Consider the following 6659-nt stretch of genomic DNA (forward strand, 5'->3'; position numbering starts at 1 on the left):
CCACTGAGAGGCCTTACCTGAGGGCTGGGCTCAGGCTGAGGGTCACAATGTGTGTTTGTGACCAATGTGGCCCGCAACCATGGGCGAGGCCTCATGGGCCACACTGGTTTCAACGACACTGAACCTTGGACAACATGCCAACCACAAGGTTTCATGCCATGGGGAAAGAGTTCTGATTTCTGCATCATTTTCAAACCTGGGCCGTGATTGGAGATAAGGTCTAGGTTCTGAAGCCTGAAAACCGAGGTTGAGAGGACATGAGGACCTAAGGCCATGGCGGGTCCGATGTGCTCAGTGTGCGGTCAGCTGTCTGGGTGGGGCCAGGAGGTCCAGGCTCAGGCTGTGTCAGAAAGGGCATTAGTGCCCAGGTCAGGCTATATATTTGGGGTACAGCCGAATGGCGTGCAGGTTGACCTCATTTGGGGTTTCTGGGTATCCCCAGATGGCAATGTTTTTCTTCCGGAGGGCAGGCAGAGTGCTGCATTGTAGTTCTGGATTGCCAAACTGGAGGGCTTGTGGGCCAGTAGTCTGAGGACAGAAGTCTGAGAACCCAAGCTAGGCCTATGTTTCTAGGTGAGGATATGGCAGGCGCAATCTACAGACATGAATCGAGATCTGTGCATCTGAAGTCAGGACGAGGATCAGATGACCGCTCAGGTTGGACAGTCTGTCCCTGATGGCCCCTTCTTGAAGGGGAGGTGGATCACGAGGCCATGGGGGTTTTCCCATGATGGGAGTTGTGAGAAGCTCCCAACTGCAAAGATTCTTCTGCAGGACAATTGAGACCTGTTGGTTGGCTCCTTGTCAACGATTCTGAGCAGGGTTCTAAGGATGGATGGCTGGGTTGCCCATCTCGCATTCCAATTGTCTCCAAGCAACAAGACAGGTTAGATCTATTGTAACTGGGGGAGCAACCGAGGAGGCTGAGTTGAAATGCACCCTCCTGTGGATGTGTCCTAATATGATTTTGTGTCTATGGAGACCGTGGAATGAAGCGGTGGATCTGGGGCCCTGAAGGGTTCTCCTAAAGAGACGCTTTCACACAGCTCCATCGTGCAAGTTTCTCATGTGTAGATGAGATTTGTTCTGATGGGTGAGTCAAGAAACAGCCATATGCTGTTATTGAAATCCAGGCTTCTGAGGAGAGATGCCTGGAAAACAAAGCAATGGATCCGATAGGTGCCTAGGGGCCTCTTCGTTCCTTTTTACCTCTGGGGACATCATTCCACGGGTCTGAGTGCAGGTAGGTGCTCATATGGGACCAGATTGCCCCCGTTTGTCCTGGGAAGCCAGAAATATTTGGGTGGCCTCAGGGATTTGGAGGTTTATCCTCTTAGTAAGATTGTGGCCATTGGAATGGGCACATACAATTCCCTTGGAGAGGGCAAGCACAGTAGTCAGGTAGGGCTCCAGGGGCCTGAGCCTGTAGGGTGTGTAGGCCAGGGCTGTTTGGACAGTTGTCTGAAAACACAAACACGGCTTATGTTTCGGGTCATAGGTATGGCAGGACTGATCTACAGACCATGAGGAGAATTCTTCGGGATATGAAAAAAGGGCGAGTGTGAGGCTCTTGCTCAAGTTTTTGTCTCTGGATATCGTGTCACTCATGGTCGAGAAATTTCCGGGTGACTTCATGGGTAATGGACAAGTCTTACTCTCTGGGGGTATGGTCCCGTCCAAAGAGTTTAGGGTCATTCTGTGGGATGGAATAGGTCCGTTGTTCTATTGTTGTTGATTTGTTTTGTTTTGTTTTACAACCTCAGGTGTCCCACCAAATGAGGGATTCCAGAGTAGAGCCCTGGGGAGGGGCGACTGGACAACCAGAAATCTGGTTAAAAATTGGGGCATAGGGACATGTCAAGCCCATTATGACATCTGATGGTTCAGCCACTGGGAGGACTTACTAGAGGACAGGATTCACGCTGAGGGTCACAATGCGTGTTTATGCCCTCGTCACACTCAAGAATGGGCGGAGCCTCAGGGTGAATGCTGGTTTCTCCTACACTGAACGTTGGACAACATGCCAACCACAAGGTTTCTTGCCATGGGTAAGGAAGAGTTCTGAGTTCTACATCACAGTCACCCCTGGGCAGTGATTGGAGATAAGGTCTAAGTTCTGAGGCCTGAAAACTGAGGTAGGGAAGAGATGATGACCTAAAGCCATGGTGGGTCTGATGTGCTCAGTGTGCGGTCAGCTGTCTGGGTGTTAGTCAGGAGGTTCGGGCTCAGGTTGTCAGACAGTGCATTAGTGCCCAGGTTAGAATATATATTTTGTGTGCCTTCGAGTGCCGTGTAGTTTCTTATCTAAAGAACTCTTCAGGATTTGAAGAATGAGCGAGTCAGAGGCGCGTGTCTTTCGATTTTGTATCAGCGATGGCCGTGGAATGTTGGGGAGGCTTTTGTCTTTCGATTTTGTATCAGCAATGGCCGTGGAATGTTTGGGAGGCCTCATGGGCCTTTTGTCTTTCGATTTTGTATCAGCGATGGCCGTGGAATGTTGGGGAGGCCTCATGGGCCATGGACGAATCTTGCTATCTGTGGAATTGGCCCGATTCCAGTTGTTTTTCAACAATCTGTGGGATGGGAGGACTCCTTTCAGGTTTGTTACCTCAGGTGTCCCACCAAAATAGGAATTCCAAAGCAGAGACCTGGGGAAGAGTGAAGGGACAACCCGAACTATTGTTAAAAATTGGGGCATAGGGGCATGGCAAGACCAATATGCTGTCTCTACATCCAGCCACTGAGAGGCCTTACCTGAGGGCTGGGCTCAGGCTGAGGGTCACAATGTGTGATTGTGACCAATGTGGCCCGAAAGCATGGGCGGGGTCTCATGGGCCACACTATTTTCAACGACACTGAAGCTTGGACTACATGCCAACCACAATGTTTCTTGCCATGGGGAAAGAGTTCTGATTTTTGCATCATTTTCAAACCCGGGCCGTGATTGGAGATAAGGTCTAGGTTCTGAAGCCTGAAAACCGAGATGAGAAGAGATGACGATCTATGGCCATGGCGGGTCCGATGTGGTCAGTGTGCGGCCAGCTGTCTGGGTGGGGCCAGGAGGTCCAGGCTCAGGCTGTGTCAGAAAGGGCATTAGTGCCCATGTCAGCCTATATATTTGGGGTATAGCCAAAATGCGTGCAGGTTGATCCTCACTTGGGTTTTCTGGGTAGCCCCAGAGGGCAATGTGTTTCTTCTGGAGGGCAGGCAGAGTGCTGCATTGTAGTTCTGAATTACCAAACCTGAGGGCTTGTGGGACAGTATTCTGAGGATGGAAGTCTGAGAACCCAGGATAGCTTAGGTTTCTGAGTGAGGATATGGCAGGCACAATCTACAGACATGAATCGAGATCTCGTGCATCTGAAGTAAGGGCGAGGATCAGACGATCGCTCAGGTTGGACATACTGTCCCTGATGGCGCCCTCTTGAACGGGGGGTGGATCAGGAGGCCATGGGAGTTTTCCCTGGATGGGAGTTGTGAGAATCTCCCAACCGCAAAGATTCTTCTGCAGGACAATTGAGTCCTTGTGGTTGTCATGATGTCCAACGTTCAGTGTAGGAGAAACCAGCATTCATCCTGAGGCCCCACCCATCCTTGAGTGCGACGAGGGCATAAACACGCATTGTGACCCTCAGCGTGAGTCCTGTCCTCTAGTACGTCCACTCAGTGGCTGGACCATTAGATGTCATAATGGGCTTGACATGTCCCTAGGCCCCATTTTTAAACAGATTTATGGTTGTCCAGTCGCCCCTCCCCAGGGCTCTACTCTGGAATCCCTCATTTGTTGGGACACCTGAGGTTGAAAAACAAAACAAACAAATCAACAACAACAGAACAACGGACTTCTTCCATCCCACAGAATGACCCCAAACTCTTTGGACGGGGCCAAACCCCCAGAGAGTAAGACTCGTCCGTTTCCCATGAAGTCACCCAGAAATTTCACGACCATGAGTGACACGAAATCCAGAGACAAAAACTTGAGCAAGAGTCTCACACTCTCCCCATGAAGAATTCTCCTCATGTTCTGTAGATCAGTCCTGCCATACCTATGACCCGAAACATAAGCCGAGTTTGTGTTTTCAGACAACTGTCCAAACTGCCCTGGCATACACACCCTAAAGTCTCAGGCCCCTGGCGCCCAACCTGACGACTGTGCTTTTCCTCTCCAAGGGAAATGTATGTGCCCATTCCAATGGCCACAACCCTACTAATAGGATAAACCTCCAAAGTCCCTGAGGCCATCCCAATATTTGTGGCTTCCCAGGACAAACAGGGGCAATTGGGCTCATCTGAGCACCTACCGGCACTCAGACCCGTAGACTGATGTCCCCAGAGGTAAAAAGGAACGAACAGGCCTCTAGGCACCTATCGAATCCATTGCTTTGGTTTCCAGGCATCTCTCCTCAGAGGCCTGGATTTCAATAACAGCATATGGCTGTTTCTTGACTCACCCATCAGAACAAATCTCATCTACACATGGGAAACTTGCACGATGGAGCTGTGTGAAAGCCTCTCTTTAGGAGAACCCTTCAGGGCCACAGTGCCACCGCTTCATTCCAAGGTCTCCATAGACACATAATCATATTAGGACACATCCACGGGAGAGTCCATTTCAACTCAGCCTCCTCGGGTGCTACACCAGATCCAGCAAATCTAACCTGTCTTGTTGGAAAGTGAGGTGGGCTACCCAGGCATCCATCCTTAGAACCCTGCTCGGAATTGTTGTCTTGGAGCCAACCAACAGGTCTCAATTGCCCTGCAGAAGAATCTTTGCAGTTGGGAGCTTCACACATCTCCCATCTTGGGAAAACCCCCATGGCCTCGTTATCAACCCCCCCAAGAAGGGGCCATCAGGGACAGAATGTCCAACACTAGCGATAATCTGACCCTCGCCCTGACTTCAGATAGACGAGATCTCGATTCAGGTCTGGAGATTGTGCATGCCATATCATCACCCAGAAACCGAGGCCTAGCTTGGGTTCTCAGACTTCCGTCCTCAAACTACTGGCCCACAAGCCCTCCAGTTTGGTTGTCAGACAATGCATTAGTGCCCAGGTTAGACTGTATATTTTGGGTGCCTTAGAGTGCCGTGTAGGTTCTTATCTGAAGAACTCTTCAGGATATGAAGAATGAGCGAGTCTGAAGCACGAACTAAGGCTTTTGTCTCTGGATTTTGTATCAGCGATGGCCGTGGAATGTTGGGGAGCCCTCATGGGCCATGGACGAATCTTGCTCTCTGTGGATTTGGCTCAATCCCATTTGTTTTTCGTCAATCTGTGGGATGGGAGGACTCCTTTCAGGTTTGTTGCCTCAGGTGTCCCACCAAAAGAGGAATTCCAAAGGAGATCCCGGGGGAAGAGTGAAGGGACATCCTGAACTACGGTTAAAAACGGGGGCCTAGGGGGATGGCAAGCCCAATATGCTGTCTCTCCATCCAGCCACTGAGAGGCCTTACCTGAGGACTAGGCTCTGGCTGTGGGTCACAATGTGTGTTTGTGACCAATGTGGTCCGAATGCATGGGCCACACTGGTTTCAAGTACAATGAACCTTGGACAACATGCCAACCATAAGGTTTCTTGCCATGGGGAAAGAGTTCTGATTTCTGCATCATTTTCAAACCCGGGCCGTGATTGGGGATTAGGTCTAGGTTTTGTAGCCTGAAAACCGAGGTTGATAAGAGATGACGACCTAAGGCCATGGCGGGTCCGATGTGCTCAGTGTGCGGGCAGCTGTCTGGGTTGGGCCAGGAGGTCCAGGCTTTGGCTGTGTCAGAGAGGGCATTAGTGCCCAGGTCAGCCTATATATTTGGGGTACAGCCGAATGGCGTGCAGGTTGATCCTCATTTGGGCTTTCTGGGTAGCCCCAGAGGGCAATGTTATTCTTCTGGAGGGCTGGCAGAGTGCTGCATTGAAGTTCTGGATTGCCAAATTGGAGGGCTTGTGGGCCAGTAGTCTGAGGACGGAAGTCTGAGAACCCAAGCTAGTCCTAGGTTTCTGGGTGAGGATATGGCAGGCACAATCTACAGACCTGAATCGAAATCTCGTGCATCTGAATTCAGGGCGAGGATCATCGATCGCTCAGGTTGGACATTCTGTCCCTGATGGCCCCTTCTTGAAGAGGGGGTGGATCACGAGGCCATGGGGTTTTTCCCAAGATGGGAGTTGTGAGAAGCTCCCAACTGCAAAGATTCTTCTGCAGGACAATTGAGACCTGTTGGTTGGCTCCAGACAACGATTCCGAGCAGGGGTCTAAGGATGCATGGCTGGGTAGCCCACCTGGCATTCCAATTGTCTCCAAGCAACAAGACAGGTTAGATCTGCTGGATCTGGGGGAGCAACCGAGGAGGCTGAGTTGTAATGGACTCTATCGTGGATGTGTCCTAATATGATTTTGTGTCTATGGAGACCTTGGAATGAAGCGGTGGCACTGGGGCCCTGAAGTGTTCTCCTAAAGAGAGGCTTTCACAGAGCTCCATCGTGTAAGTTTCCCATGTGTAGATGAGATTTGTTCTGATGGGTGAGTCAAGAAACAGCCATATGCTGTTATTGAAATCCAGATTTTGAGGAGAGATGCCTGGAAACCAAAGCAATGGATCCGATAGGTGCTTGGGGGCCTGTTCGTTCCTTTTTACCTCTGGGGACATCAGTCTACAGGTCTG

Source organism: Mustela putorius, unplaced genomic scaffold (genome assembly GCF_011764305.1).
Source record: "Mustela putorius furo isolate JIRA1106 unplaced genomic scaffold, ASM1176430v1.1 tig00001310_pilon_pilon_pilon, whole genome shotgun sequence".
In the NCBI taxonomy this organism is placed as follows: domain Eukaryota; kingdom Metazoa; phylum Chordata; class Mammalia; order Carnivora; family Mustelidae; genus Mustela; species Mustela putorius.